Genomic DNA, 17,467 nt, shown 5'->3' with positions numbered 1-17,467 from the left:
CTCTATAAATATTATTTTGTGGTGTCCCTCTCTAGTTAATTAACATTTACATGATTAGGTAATATTAATTACGGAGAAATTATTTTATAGAATAGCATGTCATAGCAATTAATCTGGCATAGTCAAAGACACGACAACTGTATATATATATATATATATATATATATATATATATAAATATATATATATTTATATATATATATATAGATATATATGTATAAGTATATATAAATATATATATATACTGTGCATTCGGAAAGTATTCAGACCCCTTGACCTTTTTCAAATTTTGTTATGTTACAGCCTTATTCTAAAATTGATTAATTACATTTTTCCTCATCAATCTACACACAATACCCCATAACGACAAAGTGAAAACAGGTTTTTAGACATTTTTGAAAATGTATTACAAATAAAAAACAAATACCTTATTTACATAAGTGTTCAGACCCTTTGCTATGAGACTTGAAATTGAGCTCAGGTGCATACTGTTTCCATTGAGATGTTTCAACAACTTGATTGGAGTCCACTTGTGGTAAATTCAATTGATTGGACATGATTTGGAAAGACACACACCTGTCTATATAAGGTCCCACAGTTGACAGTGCATGTCAGAGAAAATCCAAGCCATGAGGTCGAAGGATTTGTCTGTAGATCTCTGAGACAGGATTGTGTCGAGGCACAGATTTGGGGAAGGGTACCAAAATATGTACGCAGCATTGAAGGTCCCCAAGAACACAGTGACCCCCATAATTCTTAAATGGAAGAAGTTTGGAACCACCAAGACTCCTTCTAGAGCTGGCCGCCCGGCCAAACTGAGCAATCGGGAGAGAAGGGCCTTGTTCAGGGAGCCTTGGCCAAGAACCCAATGGTCCTGATGGTCACTCTGACAGAGCTCAAGAGTTCCTCTGTGGAGATGAGAGGACCTTTCAGAAGGACAACCATCTCTGCCCCACTCCACCAATCAGGCCATTATGGTAGAGTGGACAGATGGAAGCCACTACTCAGTAAAAGGCCCATGACAGCCCGCTTGCAGTTTGCCAAAAGGCACCTAAAGGACTCTCAGACCATGAGAAACAAAATTCTCTGGTCTGATGAAACCAAGATTGAACTCTTTGGCCTGAATGCCAAGCATCACGTCTGGATGAAACCTGGCAACATCCTTACGTTGAAGCATGGTCGTGGCAGCATCACGCTGTGGGGATGTTTTTCAGGGACCTGGAGAGTAGTCAGGACCGAGGGAAAGATGAACGGAGCAAAGTACAGAGAGATCCTTGAAAAAGTCAATGGGTCTGAATACTTTCCGAATCCTCTGTATATATATATATATACATATTATTATTATTATATACTATATTGCACTATATGTCCTGTCCTTTAATTTTGTATTCTTCCACTATATGATTTACATTATGTTAGTGTTGTTTTCCACCCCTGTATAGCTTGTTATATCCTCTCAGTTTAAACTCATTTTCAAAAAGTCACCCAATTTCCCTCAACAGCTCCATTTTCTTTGGCTTTATTTGGTTTTGATTTGACGTTGCCTCAGTGGAATGTAGAAATATTATGGTTATGAATAAGTGGTCTCTTTGGTTCAGGTGTATAGTGCCCTGGCCCAGGCCACATAACTCCTGCCTTGTTCCTCTCCAGTTGGTCAGCCAAGGGTCACTTCACACAGCAACACAGCAGCAGTACTGATACCTTCCTGCTATTTGCATTCAATTACCATCATGACCCGGCTAAATTAAAAATCTCTTAAGGCGTATAACTACCTTGTTAGTTCTCCCTGCATCCCTGACATTTTTCCGTTCACCAGTTGCCGTGGTGTGCAGACTAAATATTACTCCAACAAAAAAAAGTTGTATCACCACAACGGCAGAATTCTTAAATGAAATGAAATGATAATTAGGCGTGTTCTAAAATAGGGAGCCATTACAGCCGGAGGTGTCAGAAAAGTCATGAAGAGGCATTAATCACAGCTAGTCCTGCAACGCATGCACGCACACACGCACACACACACACGCACACACACACACACACACACACACACACACACACACACACACACACACACACACACACACACACACACACACACACACACACACACACACACACACACACACACACACACACACACAGACACACACACACACAAAGACGCACACACACACACACACACACACACACAAAGACGCAAACACAGACGCAAACACAGACACACACAGACACACACACACACACCTCCATCCATATCCTCTCTTTAACACCTTGCACCAGGGACAGAACCATGGCAGACCTCTAGGGAAACTCTAATATGTTTTTCATACACATTTTGACTTCATCCCAGTGCGCAGCCTGAATGAAAACGACGTCTGTCTCACAGAAAACCATTGAGTTCTGCTGGACGTTGCCCATCTGTCTAGAGTAATTGAGCAGATCTTCAGGAGGGGGGCTGAAAAGTTATTCATGCAACAGTTGAGCCATTGTGGATCCCCATTTACTGCACAGGTACTCCAGGAGAGTCTTCCTGTCATGTGGCTAAGGGCCGATATTGTTAAGATGGAGTGCTCCAATATGCTGCTCCACTTCATGGGCTGTCCATTGTGATTAGATGAGGACATCCTCCCTTATTTTTGATTAATGTAGGCCATTCTTTTGTGTTTGTATAGATTGACTAGGAAGATTTTTTTTAAATTGTAATGGGATCATAATTCTTCATAATCAGATTTGATGAGTAGGGCCTTGGGCGTTTGGTTTGATAACTGTTATTCTATGCTGAATTAATTTCTGTGCTCAAACAAAGGATGTTTTGATTGGAAGGTCAAATCCAGGGTCACTTTTCCCTGAGATAAAAGAAGGAGGAAATGACACAGTAATGGCCGTTGTCATGGTGGTCTGCTGTTCACAAACTTACAGCTGCTTCTGCTCAGGTCAATGCAGGGGACGAGGGGTCGCTGGGGTGGAACAGACAAAGAAAGAGGGGGATGATGGGGAGGAAAGACAACTGATAAAGGGGTAACTCAAGACTAGGAGTTGTATGTCATTGCATTTCAGGGGTCAAACGACCTCAGCTCGAGTGATTTTGAATCAAGATTAGAGTGTTGGTTAACACTGACACATTTAGGGGTTTATACTGCACATGCAAAATGGATAAAAGATCTTCTGGGCTGTCATGTGATGTAAGATCCCCGATGATATTAACTGTGTAGCCTGCCGTTTATCTTTTATGGAGTACTGTTATATCACAGAAACCGCAGCAGCAGAAAATATAAGAGTAAAAATCCCTCTGGAAACCATGAAGAGCAAGCCTGGCCTGCGGGAAGTATTTTCCCCGGCCTTTTCTGTGATGTGTTGAGTGCCGTCCTAATCAAAAATCAATGCGCCCCACTTGAGGAGACCCACATGCCCTGTGTAGCAGGTTATGTAATCTGATCATATCAATCATAACTGTGTTAGAGGCAATCCATCTGACTTTCACAGGGCCGGGGTCAGAGTGGGGGGGGGCTATGCCTCCCCCGCCATCAATTACCACTTATTATGGGGGGCTTACTCTGCCGGAGAGCTGTGTAGCCCTCCACCATAAATAATATTAACAGGGCCAGCCCCATGAATCAATAGCAGTACAGTTCTATTGCCCCAGCCCTAATGGAGGCTTCCATAGCTCTGCAGCCACGATCAATGGCACTGGCTCCTCTAGTGCACAGTGTGGGGAGCATGGGGGGTAAATCAAGCTCTGTTGTTAACGCCCTGGGGTCTCGAGGAGGCCTCTCGCAGCCCCTCTGTCTGTCTCTGTGTCACTGTCTCTGTCTCTCTCTCGTTCTGTCTCCTCTCTCCACCTGTCTCTGCAATATCTTCCCAAGTGTAACGTACCCCCCTACGAGGCTTTCACATGCTACAGTAGGTCTCCAAGGCCCCAGATCACACTCTCTGTCTGTCTGTCTGTCTGTCTGTCTGTCTGTCTGTCTGTCTGTCTGTCTGTTTGAGGCTGTTACATGTTAGCTGTGTTGGCGTCTCACTCTCTCAGGCTCACAATCTGTCTCTGGGTCTGTCGCTGTCACTGTTCCTCTGTCTGTCTCTTCTCTGTTGTAACACACCCCCTTTTGAGGCTGTTACACACTAGCTGTGCCAGTGTGTCTCTCTCTGGCCTCAGCTTGGTAACAGGGTTGAGCTTAGCTCAGAGGAAGTATTGGAAACGTGTGTCAGAAAGAGTGATTATGTAGAATTAATGAGTCACTTAATTATTATTTTTCCATCCTTCTCTCCCTCCCTCTTTCCCTCCACTTTTCTCTGACTTCCTGCTAGCTGGAGTGGATGTGGTGTGAGGAGGATGAACAGGTTGTAGAGGAGAGAGAGAGGGGAGGGGGGGTCAGGCTGGTGTGAAGGGAAGGTGCAGCCGCTGCCGTCTCCTCTCCATCTCACTGCGTCATAAACAGCTGTCAGAGACAGACAGGATGAGGTGTTTCCAAACAGCTCTTCTCAAATAGGAAGTTTATGTGCCACGCATGGCGGTTTGGGAGTGTTGCGGCAGGGGTAGAGGGGGTGACGGGACGAGAGTGGGATAGGGTGGGGTGGTGAGGGGTTGAGAGAGGGTGGGGTGTGGCATAATTATGGAAGGAAATCATTTACGAGCAAGAGTGCAAACCAAGATTAATTAACCTCATCATCTGACTGTGACCTTAGCTCTCTAGAATCATTGCTGCATGACCTATTCTGCCATGAGCCAATCATTCACCAGGGTCTACTGAACTCTCCCTTCCTTGCCCTGCCCGGCAACTGGGGAGAGAGTAAGTTAAGTGGCCAACCTAACCAACCAGCCCGCAGGGTGAAGTTAGCCTAGATGGGTGGCCACAGCAGATGTGTCATTGTAAGATATGAAAAGCTACTCTGAGCTCTCGAGACAAAACAAAACAAAAGTCTTATCATGTGTAGTTGATCCAAATGCTTATTTTTATGTAATGTGATATTCATACATGTAGTAAACAATTTTACGTGGATCTTGTATCTACCAAATATTTAATTTTATCTAATTTTAAAATACATTCTCAATTGAAGTTAGGAGGACCTTTTTGAACATCTGAGGAACCTATACCACAAGCTAATCATGGACTATGCTTGTGCCTCATCTTGTTTGGTGTGCCAGCCCTGTGCCTATGCCCAGTCAAACCTCAGTCAGCAGTGACTTCAAATAACTAGCCCTGTGCTGACCTGTAGACTTCAAAGCCTGATCAAGCCTCCCCAGACAAGGAATCTGTAGTAGAGGCAATTTGTTAAACAGGAGAGAGGTTTAGAGTGATTTGGGAGGGAGGGAGAGCATGTCGTTTCTCAGTAGTACTGGGCTGGCTAACCCACAGATCAGACCCTCAGTAGGACACAGGTGATCATTGTGGTAACCACTGTCAGACATCCCGTCTTATCCACACCGGGTGGATTTTGAAGTTGCCAATACAAAGCTGCTCAGATCAGAAAATAGCCATTGTTCTTTTCCTTGAGGAGAAGACAAGTTCATTATAGCCATTCATCAAAGCAGATGGGTCCAGTGTGCATTAGCTACATGTCATGTTACCCTAAATAATGATATCAGGTATGGATTTGTAAAAAGATGCAGAGAAAGGACCGTTCTCTCTTCTTGTCCTGTCTTCTTTGAGTAAACGACGGTTGAACAAGGAGGAAAATGCATCTATAATTAATGAAAAGTCCCATAAGTGGTGTGTTAGGCAGACAGAGTCATAAGCAAAATAACAAAGAAGCCCTTTGAGAGGCTGAGAGAGAGGTTTGCTGTGCCAGCCTTTGTAGAAATCTATGGTAGGAGGTACGAGAAGAAGATACACTCCTCGTTCACAGTATAGAATGTAGTCTCATCTTAATGCCTCCTCAATGGAATACAATCTTCAATCAACTCTCATTGACCCTCATGTCACAGGCTAGCTAGACGTGTCTGAAAATGATCAGACAGAGAGGCAGACTACAGTTTACAAATGTCTGCCTTTGTTCTTAGAAAATGAAAAGTGTTTAAAAATCTGGTCATTTGAGTTTGTTTTATTTTTTTGAAATGCTGTTACCGCAAAGTTACAATTTCTCATGAACGCTTGTATTTCAATCATAATCAAAATCCGGAGACATTCCCATGTAATGTTTCGTTTTCATGCTGAATTACATTTTCCCCATTTCAAATCAAACTTCAATCTAAAGTGAAAATGTTTTCTTGAGTTTATGTATGTAGTAATGCTTAGTAATTAAAAACGCATACTTTTTTGTTTTCAAGATGTGCCATTTTAATCAATCTCCTATGAGGCAATCCAAACCACTCCCTTGATGAGTACGTACAGTCAGGATAAGTACACTATTTACGTCCGTAATCGTCACAGCTGGCTGAAACCTGTCAAGTTAAGATGTATGAGTGGATATTTAAAACGGACATAATTTCATGGTAAAGATGGAAACTGTTATTGTTGTTTGATTATTGAACCTTTTGAGGCGACTACATAATGCTTTACTACTGATTAGTGTTCAATTTAAGCCTACTTATTTATGTAAGCAGGAAAATTATGTTTTGAAAACTGTCTCTCTTTTAAAACACTGTAAACAAAGGCTATCAATCATAAACCTTGACAGCTATAATGGTTACCAGAGATTGTTAGCGCTAGGCTAACACAGGCCGATGCTGTGACTGTCAAACAACAAAATAATGGGGAAGGGTTAAGGGGAAGTCATTTTCAATTGTTTAAACTCTTTCATTGCTTTTTTGTTGTTGTTTGTTTAAAACAACTTGTTTCCCAATTATCATACAAAGAGCTCTGGAAATATATATTTTTGAGGTTTTGAGGTTTGAAGTGAAGACTGGGATAAAGGACAATCTGTTGTGTGTGTCTGTAGAATATTAATAGGGGTTGTGAACAGTAGTTTGCATACAGTTCATGTACCAGGATATATTTTTCTTAGGTCCAACCTGCCATAGTCTGCTATGCTTTCTAAGACCCCTGGTGGAATCAGCGGTTGTGTTAATGTGCCTGTGTGGTCTCAGTGCCTCTTCCCTCTTCCACGTGTAGAGTATTAGTGAAGGCGCCTCAGCCCTGTAGCATGGTCCTGGTAACAGTGGAGAAAGTCTACTAGTGAGAGCTTCAAGCTGTGTGTGAAGAGACTATACCAACCCTCCCTCTGTGTCCTAAGGCCTTAATCATTCATTCAAATTCAGAATAGACAACAGAGTTAATGTGTTCTTCCTATCATAGAATTGTGTTTAGCAGATTCTCTCTTTTTCTCTTTCTTTTGTCTCTCTCTCTCTCTCTCTCTCTCTCTCTCTCTCTCTCTCTCTCTCTCTCTCTGTCTCTCTCTCTCTCTCCCCCCCCCCTCCTCTCTCATATCCCACCAGGGATAATGCCTCAAGCACTTTGATTGGCTGTTGTTCTATATTGATCGAGTTGCGGATAATGTTTCATGCCAGTGGTGGTGGTTCAAACAGAAAAACACTGAGTATCTCATAGGATGCAGCAGTCAATCACAATATGCCTCCGCTCTGATCTCTCTAGCATTTCACTGTTTTGATCATTGTCCCTGAGAAAGATTATGTTTTTCCCATAATAGAGATTTGGTATACAGACAGGCGGTGAGAAACAAAATAGTCAGACAAGGGAGGCTGTGATCTGTCTATGGGAGCCTGTCTGACCTGTAAACCGGCCTGAATCTGTCCGCCTGTCAGTGTTTGAGGACTAATTTCCCTGATGTCATGAGTCTGGCTAACCCTGAGAGGCAGATCACAGCTTTTTATGTGAAACCATATCAATACTGCCCACGCTCCAGACACAGGGTTATGACTGATCTGCTGGGGAAATGTATTAAAGCTGCCACCCTAACAAATACCCTGGAGAATTGTGGATGGGTGGGTGGAGAAAGAGATGGAGGGATGAGAGGAGGGTATGTGCTTCTCTCCCTCCTTCCACATTATCGAATGGAGCAGCATAGATTTTATGGAGCCAGGAGGCCTGCTGTTATTGACCTGTGGCTGACATCTACTTTTTAGTTTCATAACATAATCAGCACTTGACACATGATTATAATAACTCAATTCAATTTAATGCATTCTCCTGCAAACACATAGATTTTTTTTTACAGCTCCCAGAACCAATTACATTAATATCGGTGCATAATTAGTTTACACATTACTAAATTACTGACAGATTAAAAGTGAAATAGTTAAGTTCATACCCAGCTGCATAACTGCCAGAGAGGAAATGAATATGGATTCAAATGCTCCTTAGAGACTCAAGTAGTAAAATAAAAAAATAAAAAAAGCAACAATCTATAAAGCAAGCTTGCAGAAGGAAATCCTCTCTGCAGGCCTGGTGTTAGTTTCCAGTTGGGAAATTGAGGGCCAGGTAATTAATATGGTCCCTAATTAGATCTACATATGAAAATCGATGGCTCCCGCCTCGTGGGGAGGCGGGGACTCGGGGCCTTTATCGACACGTACTGTAGGCATGCAGAGACCAGAGCAGCTTGATCTCAAAGCCTTCCATTCAGCCTGCCTTCAGAGCCTTCAGCCCTGGACATGGCACGCAGCAGAGGTTTGTTTTAATGCTGCATACCTCTGATATTATATGTGTCTATTTACAGTACAGTGTGGGTGGTAGTGGCCATGGTAGTGCCAGTATTTTCACTGCCCTACACCTTTACCTCACCCATAGTGTGCATGGATTTGTGACCCTACCCTACGCATCATGTACCCAAGGAAACATCCCTCGTCGGCTTTGTGAGGCAGATCCCTGCACGGCGTCTTTGCTTCTCCTCTACTGAAGAGTTGTGAACAGATCAAACAGACTCCTTTCAGTGCAGAGCTGCTTGATGACATTTTATTGCTAACTCTTCAGCAGAAGAATCAAATCAAATCCAATCAAATTTATTTTATATAGCCCTTCGTACATCAGCTAATATCTCGAAGTGCTGTACAGAAACCCAGCCTAAAACCCCAAACAGCAAGCAATGCAGGCGTAGAAGCACAGTGGCTAGGAAAAACTCCCTAGAAAGGCCAAAACCTAGGAAGAAACCTAGAGAGGAACCAGGCTATGAGGGGTGGCCAGTCCTCTTCTGGTTGTGCCGGGTGGAGATTATAACAGAACATGGCCAAGATGTTCAAATGTTCATAAATGACCAGCATGGTCAAATAATAATCAGGAGTAAATGTCAGTTGGCTTTTCATAGCCGATCATTAAGAATGTCTTTACCGCTCCTGCGGTCTCTAGAGACCAAGAACTGCTTGATGGCACGCTATCGCTAACTTTTCAGCGGGGAAGCTGCTTGAAGGCATGATAACATTTCAGCAGAGAAACTGCTTGATGGTACGCTATTAGCTATTGCTAACTTTTCAGCAGAAATGTATTGCTCTGACCTTTGATGTCTCCCAATTGATCCAATGTCCTGAGTGGCCGTTTCCCCAGAAACAAACATGTATAATTGGTATTGGGTTCCAATGGTTCTCTCTCAATGTCTTGGGATGCTTTGCAGCAATATAAATCAATTCACACTTATAGAAACAATATGGGCGCATTAGTGCTGACTGCTGGTCATTTGAAAAGGGTCTGGGAGGGAAACTTCAATAGAGCGTGATTAGGCACAACCAATCTATCTTGATCTATCTATCCTGAGTCTTCTAATAGCAAGCAGAAGCTAAGGAAGATGAGGAAATGTCAATCATACTCGATTTTTACTTCCAAGGTGTTTGAACTCCTGAGTCTTCAATTTGAGGGACTTTGAGGGATTCACTAAACAAAAGAACAATGACATCAATATAATCAGGGGAAAGATGCATTTAAATAGGTGCTGTAGTCCATGAGGGAAAAAAATACTTGACTACTAATGTTGTATTTACCACCTTGACATTCTACTGTATGCAATCTGCCTTCAGAAGTCTCTCACACCTTATTAATGGGCATAAATGCTTTAAGTATATTTAGCAAAGGTGAGACTATGAACATATGGCTGAGAAAATGTTGTGTTTTCTCATTACACACACACAGGAGATTTCTGAGGCATGCATTCATGTTTTTCACTGAACACATTTTAGGTGCAAGTGCTTTAGGCTCTTTAGTATGGTGTCATTTGTTGTCTGTTTCAGTTAGCTATGATAGCTAGCTACCTTTTCACAGTCGTCCTGTTTGTGAAAGTTTAAGTCGTACATCAGCAGCAGTAGTCTGAATTAACACATTCAATATCTCTTACATCTTTCCCAATTACGTCATAAAAAGCCCCATTTGTATTGAGTCGGTAATCCTTGTATCGTTTGATCTGTGCTTAAAAATCTTTTCAAATCTCAAAGGTGATCTAATCTTGCTCCTTTTTGGAAATTACTCAGAGAAAATGAAAGCGGACTACTTAGACAATTCCCCCATGATGAATATAGATATTTACATGATTCCCCCAGTTCCTCTCAACATTGATTTGCTTCATTTTCCCAACATTTCTCTCCAGCCCGCTGGTCTAGTTAGTGGTCTTCATACCAGCCTTTGATGTTGTCTGTTCGGAGCCACAGTAAAGCATGGAGAACTATCCTTTAGCTAATTATCCTCAAGGTCCAATAACTGTGGGTTGAGGGTCTACAGAGGAGAGCTGGCTACAGAGGAATCTCCTAATCATTCTCTCTAAATGTCTTTAGTACACTGAGAGACTCTGGTTGCCTACTGGAGTTTTAACCAACCTATAACTATGGGTAGCATGAGGCAGTGGTGTGGCTTTACAGTTGAGGATTCAGTAGTAAATCAGTGTATACTATATATTGGATGCTGCTGCTTTAAAGCCTAGTGGATTAATCTCAGGAGTTACAGGCACAGCTGGAACCCAGTCTGATTATGCCTCCTCACAGGGCACCCATAATTTTCCATAACTAATTAGCTCGAAAATCAACACGTGTAGGCTGCTAGCACTTTCAGTGAACTCCTCACACATTAGAGCTGCGATGTTACTGAAACTATAGTATGAATGAACAGGAGACAAGCCATTTGAGTCATTTCCCTTGTTCACAAATTATGTTCTCCTATCTCGGAAATTATAACAATGGACATATTAACAGCATATTTAATGCAATTATGTGTTCGACACGGCACTCAATCTTAATTGCCTATTCTGCTAATTGATGTGGAACAGTAAAAGGGGAACAGCTGAATTGTCACGTTCCTGACCTGTTTTCTGTTGTTTTTGTATTTGTTTAGTATGGTCAGGGCGTGAGTTGGGGTGGGCAGTCTATGTTATTTGTTTCTTGTTTAGGTTCATGGTTAATTAGCCTTACATGGTTCTCAATCAGGGGAAGGTGTTTGACGTTTCCTCTGATTGAGAACCATATTAAGGTAGGCTGTTCTCACTGTTTGTTTGTGGGTGATTGTCTTCCATGTCAGTGTTTGTACCACACGGGACTGTTTCGTTTTGTCTAGTCTGTTCCTGTTCGTGCGTTCTTCGTTTTATGTAAGTTCCCATGTTCAGGTCGGTCTATGTCGTTTTTGTTATTTTGTAATTTATTCAAGTGTATTTCGTGTTTTGTCTAGTCTGTTCCTGTTCGTGCGTTCTTCGTTTTATGTAAGTTCCCATGTTCAGGTCGGTCTATGTCGTTTTTGTTATTTTGTAATTTATTCAAGTGTATTTCGTGTTTTGTCTTGTCTAAATAAATTCATCATTTATTCATCACCCACTGCATTTTGGGTCCGATCCTTGCTCCTCCTCGTCCGAGGAGGAGAACGACTTAGACGTCCGTTACATGAATTACACACATTAATTTGTCATCCTCCACTCTGACCCTCTCTCCAAGGAAACACACCTAATGGTTTTTGGGCTGAGGAGCCTGGGTGAGGCTTGAAAGAGGCTAGGGGGAGGCTCAGAGGAGGCTGAGAGCTGGGGGGAGATTGAGAGGCTAGGGGAAGGCTCGGAGGAGGCTGAGAGCTGGGGGGGGGCGGATTGGGAGGCTAGGGAGGAGGCTTGGGTACCTGTCCACTCAACCACGGGCCGGCCCTGCTGCTGTTGACTCAGCTGCAGGCTTTCTCTCTCTCTCTCTCTCTCTCTGTCCAGTCTGAGGGCACAGGAACAGGTCGCTAAATATTTCATTTCCCAAGTAAAACACGCTTCCCTTCTTCAGTTATAAAAAGAAACAGATCACAGTGATGAATGTGCAATCAGCCTGATTAACTCATTATTAGACGTCCAACTGGATCCTCCGAAGGGAAATGAGGGTAAGACAGAAAAGATTGTTTATGTCCCAGGCATACTTGTTGCCAGCTGGGTGTGTGGAGCTGTGAAACTCTATGGAACTCTGTGGAGCTGTGCTGTGAAGCCTGGAAATGTGAATATGTGTCGTGTGAGGTCAGGGGTTTTTCCCAGATGCACCTGGGAAGTGGGATGTTTAGCATTTGTGATGGGATGTTATACAAGTTGGGACTGTGGTATAGTAACTGATTCATTCTCTCCCACCCTTTGTTTACCTCTCGCTGCTCTCTCTTTTCCTCTCTCTCTGTTTGACTCTCTCTCTCTTCCTTCCCCTCTTTGCTGACCCTTGGTTTGCCAGCAGATGGAGCTGCAGTCTCTTAACAATCCCCCTACAAGAGGATGAACAAGACAACACATGCTGCATCCGCTCACACACACCACACACTTTTTTTTTTAAAGGAGTCCGGTTTAGTTCCTGAGTTGAAGCAAATGTTTGTTGAAATAAGTGGAGATTTCCTGGTTTTCTTTAGCAGGAAAAAAGGAGAAAAAAAGAAAACTTTCTTTATTGGTTGAGCTCGGGGTGTTCTGTGATTACCTTACTTTCCCTCTGATGTGATCTTTCTTTTTTTGCTGCTTTGCTTTCAGATAATGTTTTCCGTTCCAGTTACTTGTTCCAGTTACAGAGAGGGTGTCTGCCGGTGGGCTGTGTAGGGGCTTACTCTGATGGAACGTAACGTAGCTGGTAGGATGTTCTGCATGGGCTAAAGATCAGAGCTCTGTAGAGAGGCTGCGCTGAATGGCATTATGGATGTAAGTAAGAGCAGCACTGACGTACATTTCTATAAGCACACAGAGGAGAGGTGTCTGGGCTGAGGAGAGAGGAGAGCATGCTGGTTGTTCATATTAAGGGCTAATGATTAAGCTGAACATCAGGCCATCAGCCACTGGGCCTTGTTGTCAGATGGAACATAGATGCTATTTAGCTAGGATTTGTCATGTGAAATATTTAATATAGTATTATAATAATAATATTATAAATTATAATTTATGTTCATTTATGTTCATTGTTGTTTGATATCCTTAAATTGTTTGATATCCTTACTTGTATGACTTTTATGTCTGTTTTAAATTGTTGAGACACAGTTTCAATTTTTTTGTCGAGTAATTTGTCTGTACCCTGTAAGGGTGAGGTAGGTCTGTTCAGAGCAGAGCAGAGAGGGCATAGCGTGTAAGCCATTGAGAACAGGAATGTGAGAGAGCATTATTGCTCACACTTGATGTGAATGGAAAGGGGTTGAAGAAATGACAGCGTTACAGTGGGTGGTAGGGCCTCAGTACAGCCTGGGAGGAAATGGAATGAGAAAGTGCAGTCAGGCAGACCACTCATTCAGCATGACAAATGGGAAAGGCCAAGGGGATACCTGATACCACACTGTGGGCTAGCTGCATGCACCTGCCTGGCCAGGTTCCATGTGCATACCACTGGAAGTAATGTTAATGCTAATAATAGTAATAGTAAAAATGCTTCTATAATTGGTGATAATAGGAAATAATTGTAATAATAATATCAATAATATCATTAATAACAGATATACTTTTAAAGTTATAAATAATTTATTTCAAAAGTGTTTTAAAATATACTTAAATTGAAATTGATAGATTAATATTCATTGTGTATTTTCCATTGAAAGGGTGTTCTGCAAAGAAAAGGAAGTGATTCAACTTATGTAACTGTTACTGTATCATCATCAGTTAAGCTTCACATAAAGTGACTTCATTATGTACCTTTATTTATATATTCTTTATATTTTCAGCTAAATAGAAGTGTAAAATATGTATATTTTATTGTAAATGTTATTGTAAATGTATAAGTATGAAATGAACAATCATCCATCAATAATATTGTTAGTTTACCACTCAAGACATGTTAATATGTTCAGGAAATACAAGCATTTTAGTATAATTGTTGTGTAAAAAAATATGGAAATAACTCATTCACAATAACACAGCACAAATGGTTTTCTATTTGTTTTATCAAGAGAAATATGATCAAGACATTGTCTAAGTCATGGAAAGGCAGACTTTCCTCTCTCCACCAGAATTACAGTATCCATGTCAGAGTGCTGCTGATGAGTGTGATTACATGTTAGACTGTGGAAACAAAACATCCCAGTATTTGTATGAACAGTACACCTCCTGGGACACACTTTGATTGGCTTGGCTTTCCTCAGTAGCTACTTCAGATCTAGGTTCCATCTGAAGAGTACTCTGGTCTACTTTCCTGTCTGTCTGTGCAGAACAAGACTGTTGTCACCAAGTTTCCGCTGTGGATTTGGCTTGCTGCTTTGTACTCTACTCCTACCTGGTTAAATAAAGGTGAAATAAAAATAAGTAAATAAACTTAATTAATCAGTTAACAGTACTTGATTTATCAGTTAATAGAATTATAAACATAGGATTATGCATGTTAAAATAAAGCACATTTGGATGGATTTGGTGGTGAAATAAATCCTCATGATTTATGCTAATGCTATTTAGTGTTCAGATTCCACCATTGCAGGGTGGGACTCTGAAGAGCAGTCATGTGCCTCTGTATGTCTCTACTGTACTGATACACCTACTATCATATGAATTATGATGTCAAAGAAAAATGAAAAGCAATGATACCTGCTTTGTCTTTTATTTTCGGCCAGCTCAGCTTTCCTCAGCTCTGCTTGAACAGAAAGGCAATTAATGAGCACACACAGAGTTAATGACTCTGTTTCTACAGACAGACAGGATGTCACAAGCCACATGTCATGAGGTTTACATCTAAATGAACTCATATACCAAATTCCACTGGCATATTAAATCTATGAGAGCTGTCTAGAATTGGAAGGGTCAGGGAGTGCAATAATCCAATTGTAGGACAGGACACAGCAAGAGACATAGTGTAGAGGACGAGAGGTGGTCTGTATGTCTCTCTGTCTACACAGCTTGTTCAGATTGGCTCGGCAGAATGTGTTTCACCCACCCTGATATGGTCATTCTGGCTGGGGCGGTCAGTGAGGAGGACTCCCCTCCTCCGCTCTCACAGCCAGGCAGATAAACTGTGGTCACTCACACTGGTCAGTCAGTCAGTCGGGGGCGTCAGGGTGCATGCAGCGTGTCGTAAAACTACTCAATCTGGTCTCCCATTTCTGTGTTTATATTGGGCAGGGGAATGACCACAGACTGACAGCAGAAGGCCCTGCTCTCTCTGTCCAAAGGACTAAAATAATGGTCTGTTTTCTCTAGACAAATACATGACCTCATTCTCCCAATTTCATGTCAATATGGTTTTTTGGGGGTGCACATTCCATAGAATAGAATAGAGAATAACAGAATATGAACAGCATGTTAACTTTATATAGGTGTTTATAGTTTGTTTTACTCGTATTGTGAGTGTCTATTATAGTTCATTGTAGATAAACGGAATAATGCATGTTTATATAATGCATGGATGTGGATTAGACTGAATACTGTAGGTGTGAAAATAATGTAAAAAGTATGACATTCACAGAAAGATAAATGACATTGACAATACACATTACATTCATATATACTGTATGTATTCAATATTTTGTATTTCACCATAAATATAGAATCATTGTTTAAGGGGTTGATCTGAACATACACATATTTGACGATCACCGACCTTGGAATCAAATGATTCCGACATGACAAGAGTGGATGTCAGTTTGTTTTTGTGTTAGTCAGTGTGTTAGTGTGTGTAGACGCCCACGCTGTTGTTAGAATACGTGTGTTAATGCTTGCCTGTGTGTGTGTGTGCCATTATATCCTATCTAGTCATGAGGTTGTAATGAGTTAGTTCCTCCTCACCCCAGGGTGCTGCTGTGGGATAGGACACTGCCCCATGGTTTCTAGTTGGCTCTTTCATGTGAATTGTGTTGAGTGGTGTTGCTTGGTCCTGTGGAGCTGTTGATCCAGTATTTACACAACGGTGACCAGGGTAGTGTTGTGCAGGGCAGAGCAGATGGATTGGGGGAACTACTGTGTTATACCTTGCTGCTACAGCAGAGCACAGGTAGAGCACCTGTCTAGTAGTGAACACCAGTTCCAAAGAGAATCACACCTAAGGAGTCCATAGGCACACTGCTACGTTTTATCTATCACAAAGTAGTTGGAAAATGCATATTAACACCAGCTGTCTCTGGCAGTTTTGTTTCATTTTAGCCATTCCCAATTAGCTTCATATATTTTAGAAATATTATGTTATTGTACTGAAGTCTGAAGTTGAAGTCTGCTTAGTTTTGTGCTGACGTTTGTAAAGCAAATTGGACAAACCACAGAGAATGATGAGATGTGCAGAAGTGTCAACAGCGACAGTTTGCAAAGGATACATGTTCTTTATTTCTAACCTTCTATCCCAATTTACTGAACTTTTACACATCAGTTGCATGATATATTGTAGCCATACCATTAGATGAAATTCAAACAGAAATAGACAGCTATTGTACTATTTATTGGACTATTTTCAAAGTCCTGAATGTAGTGTTTGTTGAACCATAGCAAATAACATCTAAAAAGAAAATATATGTTTGACATATTTATTGTAGTAAATATATCTGGTTTCTAACATTTCAGTCGGAATGCCACTTAAAAACGAGGGTCTCTCTGCCGTGCAACTTTATTTGGAAAAGAATATGGTGTGGTGGCCTTTCATTGCTTTAGTCTGTTTCACATGTTCAGACTTGTTTGTATATGGCTGCTTCTCAAAGTCGGGTCAATATCCCTGGCCTGTTTCCCACTGTATTTACATGCATTCTCTCACTGTGGTCATATTGTGTTTCAGTACCTCTGGCAGCCAAGTTGTACTGAAATAACTAGCGCTGAGTTGCTTTACTTTTTATTCGAACGCAACACAAGCATCTGGGATACTCGCGTATTAGTCAGGATAATTCTCTCTCTAAGACAGAAAAATGGCATTTGTAAACAAATCTGTGATTTCATTGGATTGCATAGTACAGTATCACAAGTGTTAAAAAAACAATAAAAAAAAACAATATGAGTTTTAAAAAAAAGGCATATGATTTGTCAAATACAATCAAATCAAAATGTAACTTCTTTGGGTTTTATTTATTTTATTTTCATTTAACGTTTATTTAACTAGGCAAGTCAGTTAAGAACAAATTCTTATTTACAATGACGGCCTAGGAACAGTGGGTTAACTGCCTTGTTCAGGGGGTTCCCTTTGGCTCTGTAACAACTTTATAGTGGGGTAATCAACGACTTGCTGACCAAA

The 17,467-nt window shown here is 41.4% G+C and overlaps 1 long non-coding RNA gene across 1 annotated transcript; it reads right to left on the bottom strand.

Moving 5' to 3' along the window:
- Positions 1-14,421: 14,421 nt before the first annotated feature.
- LOC129854468 (uncharacterized) lies at positions 14,422-15,279 on the bottom strand. The gene is made up of 3 exons (XR_008759305.1): positions 15,197-15,279; positions 14,851-14,893; positions 14,422-14,507 (listed from the first exon to the last, which is right to left on the bottom strand). It is a non-coding gene; the product is annotated as an uncharacterized LOC129854468 (long non-coding RNA).
- Between the last annotated feature and the right edge of the window lie 2,188 nt (positions 15,280-17,467).

The sequence above is a fragment of the Salvelinus fontinalis genome, chromosome 4 (assembly GCF_029448725.1).
Source record: "Salvelinus fontinalis isolate EN_2023a chromosome 4, ASM2944872v1, whole genome shotgun sequence".
Lineage (NCBI taxonomy): Eukaryota > Metazoa > Chordata > Actinopteri > Salmoniformes > Salmonidae > Salvelinus > Salvelinus fontinalis.
This window is presented reverse-complemented; position numbering and strand designations above follow the sequence as displayed.